We start from the raw sequence: 15,215 nt of genomic DNA on the forward strand, positions 1-15,215 counted from the left end.
AATCCTGTCACCAGGTTTTTCCTACCACATATGAGAGCAGGATTATGTAGGGGCAGATATCCTGATTCCAGTGATGTATCACTTACTGGGCTGCTTGCTTCAATTTTAATAAAATCACTGTTTTATTTGTTGCAGATCGACAAGTTCTCTCAATGCTGAGCTCTGTATAACCCTGCCCACAGCACTGATTGGCAGCTTTCTGTATACACTGTACGTAAGCAGAAAGTTGCCAACCAGTGGTGGGGGTGGCGCTATACAGAGCTCTTGAATTTAGAAGACTACATGGCAGCAGGGTTACTAGTCCTCTAGTTACAAACTCCAGCTGTTAAAACAGGGATTTTTCCCCTTCTGCCATGACAGCACCACCTGAGAGAGGGTATCCGCCCACCAAGGACCGGAACCTACTGAATAAAAGGCGGTACCTCTCTTCCGCATCAGTTTTGGTTCCTGTTCTTGATGGGAGCCTCGCCAGGTGGTACCTCACGTACCTGGACCGTGGATTCCGGGGTCGGTGCGGCCTGGAGGCCGTGGAAGCAGCAGATGGCCCCTGTTCTCAGCCCATCTGGCTGCTGCGCGGGTCTGCGTGTGGGGGGGCTGCCTTCCGGAGTCCTCCCCGCGTGCGCCGGGTCCTGTGGCCGGGTCTGCGCCTCACAATGGACTAAACTGAGCGCGCACCGGCCGGCAGGACTTCCGGGTCTGCGCACATGGGGGTCGCGTCGCACCCTGTGACGGAACGCGCCGGAAGTCCGGTCTGCGCACGCGCGAGGTGGTGATGCGCCCTATCACGGAGTGCGCCGGAAGCCTGGTCTGCGCATGCGCGGGTGGGAGGCTGACATCCTGCTGCAAGCGCGCCGGGTGCCGCTGGGCTGCGCACGCGCAGAAGGAGGAGGATCTGCGGTGTAGCGCGCCAGCTGGCCAAATTTGAAAAAAAAAGGAAAGAGAATGAGCACGCTGCGGAAGGGGAGGAGCCTAAAGGAGGTGGAGCCCTACTGCTTTTTAAAGGATGGGGAGGAATCAAGATGGCGGTGTCTGCATCCCCGACATAATGAGTGAGGAGCCGCAGTCACCTGGGCAGCAGCTGTCACCACCGCAGGAGGTACAACAGCAGCCACAGCCGCCAAAGCAGCGCAAGCAGCTTAAGAAACTGGTTCAAGAATCTTCCCATCACCAAAGCCACAGCAGTGGAGGGCGTACGAGTTCCGGCAGAACCGGTCAGAAAAGACCTCGTCAGTCCACCTCCGCCAGATGGGAGCCCTCATGTGAACGGCAACCACCGCCTCCGGTACCCTAGTCTGAACGGCAGTGTGGTGAGTGATCTTCGTGAAAGTCTCACCTTGAGTAATGTGCTCTTCTCTGTTTTCCTCTCTTTTTAATTCTTGGGGTGTTAGGAGCCAAAGAAGTGTAGCTCTAAGAGTAAAAACAAGGAGTGTGCTTTATGTAAAATCAGTCTTCCCACCTCCTACGTCAAAAACCTGTGTGCAGACTGTATTCAGAAAACCATAGCGGAAGAGTCCCCCAGGTTTTCTATGGAATTAAAGAATCTGATCCAGACAGAAGTCAGGGATTCTTTAAAAAGCTTAACCTCACGCATGAAGAAGAAGCAGAAGCTAGTTTCCTCAGAATCAGAGGAATCTGTAGAGTCCCGGTTTACAAGAGAACTGCCTTCCTCCTCTAATCCCTTCTCAACATCATCGGAATCTTCGGATGATGATGGGGGGGGTAGGCCTTGTTTTTCGGTAGATAATACTGAGAGACTAGTCAGAGTGACTATGGGTATTACTGATACCAAAGTTCCCAGAACAGTCCAGTATGTTATGTTCGGGGGCTTGGACCAGAGGAAGAGAGGCACATTCCCGGTTAATGAGAGGATCAAATCGCTTATAGATAGAAAGGGAATGGAAAAAAATGGAGAAGAAGGGTCAGCTGCCTTCCTCCTCTAAGCGGAGATACCCCTTTGAGGAAGAGGATGCGGCTAAATGGGACAAAACCCCTAAGATTGATGTGGCCATTGCAAAGTCCTCAAAAAGATCCACTCTGCCCTTTGAGGATTTAGGGGACTTGAAAGACCCGCTTGATAAAAAAGCGGAGTCTTTCCTTAAACAAGCCTGGGAGTCGTCAGCAGGGGCCCTTAAACCGGCAGTGGCAGCCACCTGCACCGCTAGAGCTATGATGATCTGGCTTCAACAATTGGAAGACCAGATTAGGGGGAATGTCTCGAGGGAGAAGATTGTGTCGGACCTTCCTCTTGTGCAGGGGGCGGCTGCATTCCTGGCAGACGCATCGGCAGATTCAGTGAGGCTGGCTGCCCGGTCTGCAAATCTCTCTAATGCAGCTCGTAGGGCATTATGGCTCAAGAGCTGGCCAGGGGATGTGCAATCAAAGACTAAGCTATGCTCAATCCCTTGTGAGGGGGACTTTCTGTTCGGCAAAGGTCTAGATGACATCCTGGATAAGGCTGCAGACAAAAAACATGGGTTTCCCACTGTGTCTGGTTCCCAGTTTAAAAGCTCCTTTCGGAAGAGGAAGTACAGTCGCAGTAAAGCTCCTAGAGACCAAGGTACCTGGAAGGACAGGAAGCCGTATAACAGAGGCTTCATGTTCGGGGGTCCCTCCTCCGAGAATAAGAAGGCCCGTAAGTGACAGTCCCCCCCAAGTGGGAGGAAGGTTGTCCCACTTCCTGCTCGCCTGGGAGAAAATTTCATCCAATTCTTGGATTTTAGGGATAATCAGGAGGGGGCTCACATTGGAGTTCAAGAGCAGGCCCAGGAACACCGGCAAAATTTCAGCCCCCAGGGGTCTAGCGGGGCAGATAGCCTTACAGCAGGAAGTTCTCTCTCTGCTTGTGAAGGGGGTTCTGGTGGAAACGCCTGCACCCGAGCAAGGAAGGGGATTCTATTCAACTCTCTTCCTAATAAAGAAGCCGGACGGCTCCTTCAGGACCATTGCCAACTTGAAGAAGCTGAACAACCATTTAATCTACAGGCCGTTCAAAATGGAAACAATAAAGTCGGCCATAAGGATGCTATTTCCGGACTGTTATATGTGCGTACTCGATCTGAAGGACGCCTACTACCACATCCCGATCTTGGCAGATCATCAACAGTTTCTGAGGGTGGCTTTACAGTTCGGCAAGCACGTAAGGCATTTTCAGTTCGCAGCTCTTCCCTTTGGCATTTCCATGGCGCCGAGAGTCTTCACAAAAATTATCCTGGAGGTCACAGCACATTTGAGGGAAAGAGATATTCTGGTCATCCCTTATCTGGACGACTTCCTAGTAGTGGGCAGATCAAGACAACTCTGTGCTCTAGCCCTGGCGGACGTCATGGCCAGTCTAAAACGCCTGGGTTGGCTGTTAAATTTAGAGAAGTCAAGGCTGGAACCAAAGCGGGTCCAGTCTTTCCTGGGTCTCATTCTGAACTCAGAAAACCAAACCTGTCTTCTACCAGAGGAAAAGAAGCTGAAGATCGGATCCCTAATATCTCGGGTTATCAGCAATCCGACCATGACCGTGAGGAAGGCAATGTCTCTGTTGAGTACAAATACATCTTGCATCCCGTCGGTTCAGTGGGCCCAGTACCATTCCAGATGTCTTCAGCAGGAGATCCTGGCAGCGGACAGGCGGCTCAAAGGTCGCCTGAATTGGAAAATATCTCTTCCAGAAGTTGTAATCAACTTCCTGGACTGGTGGAGATCTCCAGTCAATCTATCTTTGGGGGTTCCTTGGACCTTCCAGGTGTCGGATACAATTACAACGGACGCAAGTGCAGAAGGCTGGGGAGCTCACCTAAGAGATCATTCTGTACAAGGCCTCTGGTCGGACAGCGACTCAAGTCTCTCTTCCAACATGAGGGAGCTGTTGGCAGCCAAAAATGCTCTAATAAAGTTCAGTCCTGTTCTTCGGGGTCATCACATCCGGATAATGTCAGACAACAGATCGACAGTCGTCAGACAACAGATCGACAGTCGCCTACATCAATCATCAGGGGGGTACCAGGTCTCTCCCTCTGATGTTAGTAGCGGATCAGATCTTCAGGTTTGCCGAGAGTCAGCTGCTCACGCTCTCGGTGCTTCATATAAAAGGGGAAGAGAACGTAAAGGCCGATTTCCTGAGTCGTCACATCTTAAAACAAGGAAAGTGGGAATTGAATCCAGCCGTATTTCAGCAGATTGTGGGCAGATGGGGACAGCCCCAAATAGATCTGTTTGCAAACAGACACAATTGAAAGACCGAAATCTTTTGCTCCCTGAATCCAAAAGAGGGGGCATTTGCAGTGGATGCGCTGCAGATTCCTTGGAATTTTACTCTAGCCTATGCCTGTCCCCCTTTAATACTGATCCCTACTATCCTGAGGAAGATCCGAGAGGAAAGGACGAGGGTTATATTGATCGCCCCGTTCTGGCCCAAGAGACCATGGTTCACTTGGATGAAGAGAATGTCCCAAGCAGATCCATGTGTTCTTCCGGACATCCCAGATCTCCTCAGGCAGGGCCCAGTCTGTCATCCCCAAAGATCGGGCCTGCATTTGACGGCCTGGATTTTGAAAGGTCGCTATTGACACAAAGGGGGTTTTCTCCGGATCTGGTTACTACCCTACTGACAAGTAGAAAGCCGGTAACAACTATGATCTATGGTAGAACCTGGGCTAAGTTCCTGTCTACCTCGGGTCAGTCCGCCAAAGGGAGAGTTCCTATTGGGGCCATACTAGAATTCCTCCAGAAGGGTTTAAGCATGGGACTAGCCACGAGTACACTTAAGGTACAAGTATCAGCTCTGGGGGCATTATATAATTATGACTTGGCGGCGAATAGGTGGATCATTAGATTTATTAAAGCTTGTGATAGGTCCAGGCCTATTCCTACTCCATGGATGCCTCCTTGGGACCTTAATTTGGTTCTGGAGGCACTAACCAAACCTCCCTTCGAGCCCTTAGAGGAAGTTTCAGAAAAAATCCTAACTTTAAAGACTGCCTACTGATAGCCCTGACATCAGCTCGTAGAGTCAGTGACTTACGCGCACTATCTGTTAACCATCCATTCACTCAAGTATGTACGGATAGAGTAATCTTAAGACCAGACCCAGCCTATCTTCCGAAGGTAGCCTCCAAATTCCATAGGATGCAAGTAATCACTCTCCCTTCCTTCTATCCTAATCCTAGGGATTCTGGGAAACATAAGCTTCACACCTTAGATGTTAGGAGGGTGTTAGTCCAGTATTTGGAGGTGACAAAAGCCTGGAGGAAGAGTGACACCTTATTTATATCCTTTCAGGGGACTAGGAAAGGACTTAAGGTTACAAGAGGGACCATAGCTAGATGGGTCAGGGATACTATTACCTTAGCCTACTCTTCTAGCAATCTGCCGGTTCCAGAGAACCTGAATGCCCACTCCACCAGAGCGGTAGCTGCTTCCTGGGCTGAGAAGGCGGATGTTCCCATCAACATCATATGTAAGGCGGCAACTTGGTCATCCCCCGCTACATTTTACAAACATTACCGTCTTGACCTTTCCTCTTCTACTGATCTGTCCTTTGGTAGAAAGGTGTTGCAAGCGGTAATCCCTCCCTCTGGTGTCTGATCTCCCATGACAGCACCACCTGAGAGATTTATAGAGAAGGGGAAAAGATCCTAGTTACTTACCGGTAACTGGATTTTACAGAGCCCATGACAGCACCCTATTAATTCCCTCCCCTTTATCACTATGGTGTGCACTTTTTAAGGTGTTTATTACAAATGTTGAGGTGGCGGTTATGTATTAACCTGTTTTCGGAGGCCCTCTCATGCTCTGAAACAAAAACTGATGCGGAAGTAGGTTCCTGTCCTTGGTGGGCAGGTACCCTCTCTGAGGTGGTGCTGTCATGGGCTCTGTAAAATCCCGTTACCGGTAAGTAACTAGGATCTTTTTTTACTAAAGCAAGCAGCCCAGTAAGTGACACATCACTGGAATCAGGGTGTCTCTACATCATGCGCTCTCAGATTAGGTTTCAAAAACCTGGTGACTGATCCCTTTTAATAACGGTGTTGTATTTGATACAGCAGTGGCACTGGAGTGCAGTCAGTTAAAGAAAGCCAAAAGACGCAAATGTAAGGATGCCAGTGATTAGACCCCACTGATCAAACCTTGATGGAATAGTATTAGTTCTCCTGGCAGGAAATCACCTCCAGACCAAGGATACCCTTGAATCAAAGAGTCCTTTACATGACTACAATGGTCACACCTTTTGTGTTATAATTTGTAGATGAATCTATTCATGGAATGGAAAATGTAATGGAAAATATGAAGATTAGCCAGTCTTGAGCCCACATCCAGTCTATGAAATGCTCTGGGGTTTCCTATTGTAGCAATATTTCGAGCCCTCGCCCTGCACCTGTTGCTTGCACAGCTGCTTGTTATGGTAGAGAGTAATATCAGCCCAGCAGGAATGCTGGTGTGAAACTTAAGGCAAACTGCTAGGATCTGACTATTGTAGACAAATTTACTAGCATGTGCTCAGCTTGTATGAAAAAATATAGAAAAAACGAGACAAGTATGAAGAAATAAGAATAAAAAAAAACTGAAAAAATTCTCTTTCTTGGTCATTATAATGTTACAAAGGTACCAGTATTTTGCTTTATTAGATATAACCAGTCAGAAGGAGGACCTGTCAGCTCTCCTGACCCCGTCCACTCAGTTGTGACATTGTCAGTATGGTCAGTATGTGTAGAGACACAACCCCATCGCCGTTTGAAGCTATGTTCACATCTGCGTTGAGGCCCCCGCTGCACACTCACCAGAAATTACTGGACAAAATAGCAAAGCGTATATCACCAGGCAAGTATTGGGTATATGGTCTATTAATTAGGATAGGACAAGTGCACGGTACTTGCAGGGCATGAGAAAGTTACAGACTTTTACCGATCACCCACCTTTGATGAAATGTTACTCAGCACCCTAGCTGGCTCCGCTCAGCACCTGTCGAGGCTTAGGGGGAGCATTACCCATAGGAAAACATTGAGTATGTGTGTCAGACTGTTCTACTCTAAGCAAAGGTTTGGATAAGGGAGGCCAGGCTAACAGCCACTACATACAGTGGGGGAAATAAGTATTTGATCCCTTGCTGTTTTTGTAAGTTTGCCCACTGACAAAGACATGAACAGTCTATAATTGTAAGGGTAGGTTAATTTTAACATTGAGAGATAGCATATCCAAAAAAAATCAAGAAAATCACATTGTATAAATTAGAAAGTTTTTTTTGCATTTTGCAGTGAGAAATAAGTATTTGATCCCCCTACAAACCATTATGAGTTCTGGCTCTTACAGACCAGTTAGACGCTACTAATCAACTCGTTGCCTGCATTAAAGACAGCTGTCTTACATAGTCACCTGTATAAAAGACTCCTGTCCACAGACTCAATTAATCAGTCAGACTCTAACCTCTACAACATGGGCAAGACCAAAGAGCTTTCTAAGGATGTCAGGGACAAGATCATACAGTACAGACCAAAAGTTTGGACACACCTTCTCATTTAAAGATTTTTCTGTACAGGGTGGTCCAAAAGTAGGTGGACAGAAAGTGTAATAAGGTTATGAAGAGGGAGATTTATCAAACACTAAATTGCAGCCGCCTGTCTGGATCATCCTCCAATAAACCATGAATTAGACGTGGACTATAAGATTTCCACCCAATAGATTTCAGGATTCGCATGATAGAAGCTCGTGAAATTCCCAATTCCAATTCTGGTGGAATTTTTTGGACTTTGAACAAATGTTTCAGCAACAAGTTGTTTATTATCTTCTGTTCAGACTGTTTTGGTTCGACCAGTTTTTGGAGCATTAAGGATTGAGCCAGTGGCATTGAATTTGTCACGAATGCGGTAAATGGTTTGTCTCTTTGGGGCTTTAGTACCAAATGTTTCAACCCAATTTGCTCTAACGGTTTAAGCATTTTGAGATTTCCAATACTCCATTTTCTTTGATCTGTATTTAAATTATTTGCCATTATGTGTTATCTGAATTATCTGAAAAGAAAACCGATTTGGGGGAGCTCTATCTGTGAAAACTAGATCTGTGAAACTGGCTCAGTTGCCCTTAGCAACCTATCAGATTCTACCTTTCATTTTCCAAAGAGTCTGTGAGGAATGAAAAGTGGAATCTGATTGGTTGCTAAGGACAACTGAGTCAGTTTCACTTTACACCATGTTTGATAAATTTCCCACTTCATAACCTTATTACACTTTCTGTCCACCTACTTTTGGACCACCCTGTATTTTCATGACTATGAAAATTGTACATTCACACTGAAGGCATCAAGACTATGAATTAACACATGTGGCATTATATACTTAACAAAAAGAGTGTGAAATAACTGAAAATATGTCTTATATTCTAGGTTCTTCAAAGTAGCCACCTTTTTGTTTTGATGACTGCTTTGCACACTCTTGGCATCCTCTTGATGAGCTTCAAGAGGTAGTCATCGGAAATGGTCTTCCAACAATCTTGAAGGAGTTCCCGGAGATGCTTAGCACATGTTGGCCCTTTTGCCTTCACTCTGCGGTCCAGTTCACCCCAAACCATCTCGATTGGGTTCAGGTCTGGTGACTGTGGAGGCCAGGTCATCTGGCGTAGCACCCCATCACTCTCCTACTTGGTCAAATAGCCCTTACACAGCCTGGAGGTGTGTTTGGGGTCATTGTCCTGTTGAAAAATAAATGATGGTCCAACTAAACGCAAACCGGATGGAATAGCATGCCGCTGCAAGATTCTGTCGTAGCCATGCTGGTTCAGTATGCCTTCAATTTTGAATAAATCCCCAATAGTGTCACCAGCAAAGCACCCCCACACCATCACACCTCCTCCTCCATGCTTCACGGTGGGAAGCAGGCATATAGAGTCCATCCGTTCACCTTTTCTGCGTCGCACAAAGACATGGTGGTTGGAACCAAAGATCTCAAATTTGGACTCATCAGACCAAAGCACAGATTTCCACTGGTCTAATGTCCATTCCTTGTGTTCTTTAACCCAAACAAGTCTCTTCTGCTTGTTGCCTTTCCTTAGCAGTGGTTTCCTAGCAGCTATTTTAACATGAAGACCTGCTGCACAAAGTCTCCTCTTAACAGTTGTTGAAGAGATGTGTCTGCTGCTAGAACTCTGTGTGGCATTGACCTGGTCTCTAATCTGAGCTGCTGTTAACCTGCGATTTCTGAGGCTGGTGACTCGGATATACTTATCCTCAGAAACGGAAGTGACTCTTGGTCTTCCTTTCCTGGGGCGGTCCTCATGTGAGCCAATTTCTTTGTAGCGCTTGATGGTTTTTGCAACTGCACTTGGGGACACTTTCAAAGTTTTCCCAATTTTTCGGACTGACTGACCTTCATTTCTTAAAGTAATGACGGCCACTCGTTTTTCTTTACTTAGCTGCTTTTTTCTTGCCATAATACAAATTCTAACAGTCTATTCAGTAGGACTATCAGCTGTGTGTTATGCACACGCCCGGGCTGAGCGGCGTGTGCGTGTGATTCCACTGGACCGTGCCGGAGAGTGAATGCCTGGAGGGGCGTAACTAGGTATTCACCCGATCCGACCAGGGTCGCACGACGGCATACGACGCCAGTGCACCAAGGAGGAACCGAGCAGAGGGACCAGGTGCTACTCCAGGACAGACCCCGGACATGGCTGTTGACCCACACAGGGGAATACAGGAACAGGCTGGTTAGGCTGGCGCACAGACTGGTGGGTATAGGCAGGCACGACTGGTATGCAGGCAGGCGGGTCTGCAGGCCGGGGGGTACAGGCAAGCACAGCTAGAGTGCAGACAGGGAGGCACTAGCAGGTAGGAACACAGGCGGGATAGGACCCAGTACACACTGGGACTCAGGAACAGAACCACAGATGTGGCGGACAAACACAGCAGAGTGAGGCCGCCCAGAGAGGTGAGCGAGAACAGGGCAGGACAAGGCCGCCTGGAGCGGTGAGCAAGAGTAGAGCAGGACAAGGCCGCCAGCAGCGGTGAGCAAAGGGTCAGAGCTGAGCGAGACTGCCGGAGCAGTGAGCAAGAGTAAAGCTGGACGAGACCGCCTGGAGCGGTGAGCAAGAGAGGAGCAAGACTGCCGGAGCAGTGAGCAAAAGGATAAGAGCGGAGCGAGACTGCCGGAGCAGTGAGCAAAAGGGTCAGAGCGGAGCAAGGCTGCCGGAGCAGCGAGCAAAGGAGTCAGAGCAGGCTAGAACCGCCGGAGCGGTGAGCAAAGGAGTCAGAGCAGGCTAGAACCGCCGGAGCGGTGAGCAGAGGAGTCAGAGCAGGCTAGAACCGCCGGAGCGGTGAGCAAAGGAGTCAGAGCAGGCTAGAACCGCCGGAGCAGTGAGCAAAGGAGTCAGAGCAGGCTAGAACCGCCGGAGCGGTGAGCAAAGGAGTCAGAGCAGGCTAGAACCGCCGGAGCGGTGAGCAAAGGAGTCAGAGCAGGCTAGAACCGCCGGAGCGGTGAGCAAAGGAGTCAGAGCAGGCTAGGCTGAGCAGGGGGGACAGGGCTCTGTTCACACGGAACAGACAGGAAGGGAAAGGCAGAGCCAGATACCCACAGGGTACTTGCAGTGAAGTAGCGAGTGGACCACAAACTCACAAACGGGAGTACAGAGACAACAAGCAGGAGTTAGGTACGAGTTCAGACTCTGCAGAAAAAGGAAGGGAACGGACATAGAGGCAAAACAGGTAAAGGATAGGAGAGAGTTCAGACTGGAACTGAGTGTACGGAGGAGACCGACACTGCAGCGGAATACAGGAGCGGGTCTGGGAAAACGGCCCCCAGAGAGGCAGGACGAACAGGCAAGGAGCGTGTTCAGACAGGACAGACAAGATACAGGAGCGGGTCTAGGTAATCGGCCCCTAGAAGGCGGGAGGAACAGGCTAGGAGCGTGTTCAGACAGGACAGACAAGATACAGGAGCGGGTCTAGGTAATCGGCCCCTAGAAGGCGGGAGGAACAGGCTAGGAGCGTGTTCAGACAGGACAGACAAGATACAGGAGCGGGTCTAGGTAATCGGCCCCTAGAAGGCAGGAGGAACAGGCTAGGAGCGTGTTCAGACAGGCCTGGAAATACAGCCTCCAGGATAGGCAGACAAGAGAACACAGAACGGGACCTGGCACCTTCAGAGTGCAAGCACACACTGAATGAAACACTATGCTCAGGCAGGGAATGATAGGAGCAGCTGAGCTATATACCAGGTGACAGACAGCAATAGGCTGAGGACGCACAAGGGGTGTGACCCACAGCAGGTACAAAAAGCAGCAAGCGATCGGGCGCCGCCCTTAAGCAGCAGAAACAGACACAAACAGACAGCATGGAGGGAAGCCAGAGAGACATTCTGGACAGGAGATCAAGTGCGCGCTCTTGCACAGTGGGAGATGGACCACTATGCAAGGACGCCGCCAGGTATGTTACACTGTGTATCCACCAGACTTCTGCACAACACAACTGATGGTCCCAACCCCATTTATAAGGCAAGAAATCCCTCTTATTAAACCTGACAGGGCACACCTGTGAAGTGAAAACCATTTCCAGTGACTACCTCTTGAAGCTCATCAAGAGAATGCCAAGAGTGTGCAAATCAGTCATCAAAGCAAAAGGTGGCTACTTTGAAGAACCTAGAATATAAGACATATTTTCAATTGTTTCACACTTTTTTATTAAGCATATAATTCCACATGTGTTAATTCATAGTTTTGATGCCTTCAGTGTGAATGTACAATTTTCATAGTCATGAAAATACAGAAAAATCTTTAAATGAGAAGGCGTGTCCAAACTTTCGGTCTGTATTGTAGACCTGCACAAAGCTGGAATGGGCTAGAAAACCATAAGTAAGATGCTGGGTGAAAAGGAGACCACTGTTGGTGCAATAGTAAGAAAATGGAAGAAATACTAAATGACTGTCAATCGACATCGATCTGGGGCACAATGCAAAATCTCACCTCGTGGGGCATCCTTGATCGTGAGGAAGGGGAGAGATCAGCCTGAAACTACACGGGGGGAACTTGTTAATGATCTCCAGGCGGCTGGGACCACAGTCACCAAGAAAACTATTGGTAACACATTACGCCTTAAAGGTTTAAAATCCTGCAGTGCCTGCAAGGTCCCCCTGCTCAAGAAGGCTCATGTGCAGGCCCGTCTGAAGTTTTCCAATGAACACCTGGATGATTCTGTGAGTTATTGGGAGAAGGTGCTGTGGTCTGATGAGTCAAAAATTTAGCTCTTTGGCATTAACTCAACTCGGCGTGTTTGGAGGAAGAAGGATGAGTACAACCCTAAGAACATCGTCCCAACCGTGAAGCATGGTGTGGGAAACATTATACTTTGGGGGTGCTTTTCTGCAAAGGGGACATGACGACTGCACTGTACTGAATGAATGATGGATGGGGTCATGTATCGCGAGATTTTGTCCAACAACCTCCTTCTCTCAGTAAGAGCATTGAAGATGGGTCGTGGCTGGGTCTTCCAGCAAGACAGTGACCCAAAACATTCAACCAAGGCAACAAAGGAGTGGCTCAAAAAGAAGCACAGTAAGGTCATGGAGTGGCCTAGCCAGTCTCCAGACCTTAATCCCATAGAAAACGTATGAAGGAAGTTGAAGCTCCGAGTTGCCAAGCGACAGCCTCAAAATCTTAATGATTTAGAGATGATCTGCAAAGAGGAGTGGACCAAAATTCCTCCTGACATGTTTGCAACCCTCATCATCAACTACAAAAAACGTTTGACTGCTGTGCTTGCCAAAAAGGGTTTTACCACCAAGTATTAAGTGTTGTTTGCCAGAGGGATCAAATACTTATTTCTCACTGCAAAATGCAAAAAATGTATCTAATTTATACAATGTGATTTTCTTTTTTTTGGGGGGATATTCTATCTCTCAATGTTAAAATTAACCTACTCTTAAAATTATAGACTGTTCACGTCTTTGTCAGTGGGCAAACTTACAAAAACAGCAAGGGATCAAATACTTATTTCCCCCATTGTATATTCTCATGGGTGTTGTACTCTTAGCATAACCGATAGAGGTGAGAGTCCTACTACACTATGTATTTTATTGTCTATACACATAAGTTGTTGCCCTATGAAGCATGCTCTTTCTCTTCTAAACGTGTAAATTTATTAAGAGGCGACGATTTTCTGCACTCTGCCAGAAATGTTACTATAGCCAGGGTCTGGTTTACATTTGTCGTAATTTACACCACCAATATGGCTTAAATTATGATGAATTTGATGGATGGGCTTCCCAATACCCTGTCTTGACTCATCTCTGCCCACTTTGGTGGAGGTAGCCACAACTGGAGTAAAAATTTGAAAAATTACATCATTTTTGTGCAATTTTGAGTTGCTTTTATGGCAGAAAAGTGACAAAAACTGCTTTATGAATTTGGGCCCAAGTGTTTGCATGAGGAATAAGGCCTCATTTGTTTGTTTTGGCCAAGTGTGTCCCTCTCTACATGGCTTTCAGCAGAATTGCCGTCAGTATTGGCTAAGCTTACATTGCCTGTACGTGCTTTGTAGCTCCATGCCATTTTCTGCACAAGCTGCTCACAATCTATCTGTATTTGGCGTATGTGAAATCCTCCATCGCTCCCACATTTCCATCACTCTTTCCCTGTGCATTTCTTCATCTGATGATCACTAACACTGAACTAGAGCACTGAAGCATCACAAATCATCACATCTCTGACTCATAAAATGTTTTCCAGCATAATAAACCGTGTCTCTCAAAACCTGGCTGCTTATTGTAGAATAGTTTGATGAATTAAATTTTGGTGTATGCTAAGAAAGTAGGACTCCATCTAAGAAACACACATCACGAAGAATATCTTGAGAACACCATTCACTATTCTGTTCTGGGAGGGAGAATACATCTCGTTGCAGTCAGATCAAGGCCATAAACATGTCGATCATTTTTTCACATAGTAAATTAGTAGAATCTAACTTTATCATCTTATGTCTCTTGCATTCCCTGCAGGTTGCCTTTCATTTTGACTAGTATAAATAAAGTGTAAAGCTCTCCTGACAAGCAGACTACACAAAGAACTTTTCTCGTTCAGTAACTATCAAGGCTATGTTGTGCTTGCTTTGGCTTCTTTGGCATCCTTGCAATGTCTTGATTTCAGTGGACATAAGTCCTATGGACACCATTTGTGGACTTCAGTCTGCTTCATGAAGATTAGGCATATTGGATTTTAACATGCCTGATCTTTTCTTGTTCTGGGAGATAAGCTGCTGCCAAAACAGTCTGTTTCTCATGTACCTGATGAAGCAGCTTTCTTGCCTCCATAAAGCATTGTTTTTGAGACATTAAAAAATAAACTACTCGTTTGTACATCGGCTTGGAGAGGTTTTGGTTGTCCTTGTAAACCACCTGAAGGGATGAATCACAGCATGCACTTTGACTACTTCAAACAGCTGATTATCTTTTTGTGATGGCCATTGTCCATGAGGGCCTATAAGTACCAGCGTCATCTTGCCAGCTTTTCTATGCTGCATGCCATAGTGTGTCTATACATTTGCACAACTTATAAAGGTGAGACTGTATCATCTGTTTTATCATTTGGCTGTGTTGAGTGTAATTGTGCTGTTTTGCATTGCCTTTCTTATTGATCCTAGCCCAGTTTGTGTTTTCTGTACAGTCCTGAGATTCATAATTGAGTCTCTCTGCTGTCTGCAAGTAGTTTCTCTTGATTGGGACCTTATTGCTATTGTTTTGCTAAGGACAGGTACACAGTGACCTAGTATAGTTAATGCCTGGCTTAATGAGTAGGTGGAAGAAGCATTGTGCTTTCCTTAGAACTCTGTTAACTCTTTTTAGATGTCTATATTCAATGTGAATCTAAGGGAACACAGAATTTAAATTGCAGATTCTACAAACTCTATACTCTAGTATATCTTGTCTTGGATAAGACCGATTTTCTATGAAGCAGGCAGTATTTGGCTTTAAAGCAAACCTGTCAGCAGGTTTTGCTAAGTAAACTGCAGGCATTGTCATGTTGGGGCTGCTGCACTGATTAATATGATACCTGAGGTGAAGAAATCAGTCTTGTGGTTCTTGTGTAATCAGTGTTTGCAGTTTTGAGTTAATGATATGCCCATGATCCGGGGCAGGACTGTAGGCAGGGTCTTTCCTTGGAGCTCTAGGCTTGATCAGCAAGAAAAGACCTGCCCACAGGCCAGTCCTGAAGCACAAGTATGTTCCTCATCATAGAGACACAGAGACAGC

At 46.9% G+C, this 15,215-nt stretch overlaps 1 protein-coding gene across 1 annotated transcript in view; it reads left to right on the forward strand.

Moving 5' to 3' along the window:
• The window catches only part of SEPTIN10 (septin 10), an 82,552-nt gene that overhangs the window by 42,528 nt on the left and 24,809 nt on the right, over positions 1-15,215 (forward strand). The gene's annotated exons all lie outside the window — the stretch shown is intronic.

The sequence above is a fragment of the Phyllobates terribilis genome, unplaced genomic scaffold, assembly GCF_046119375.1.
Source record: "Phyllobates terribilis strain yellow unplaced genomic scaffold, ASM4611937v1 Scaffold_2__4_contigs__length_985480577, whole genome shotgun sequence".
NCBI lineage: Eukaryota > Metazoa > Chordata > Amphibia > Anura > Dendrobatidae > Phyllobates > Phyllobates terribilis.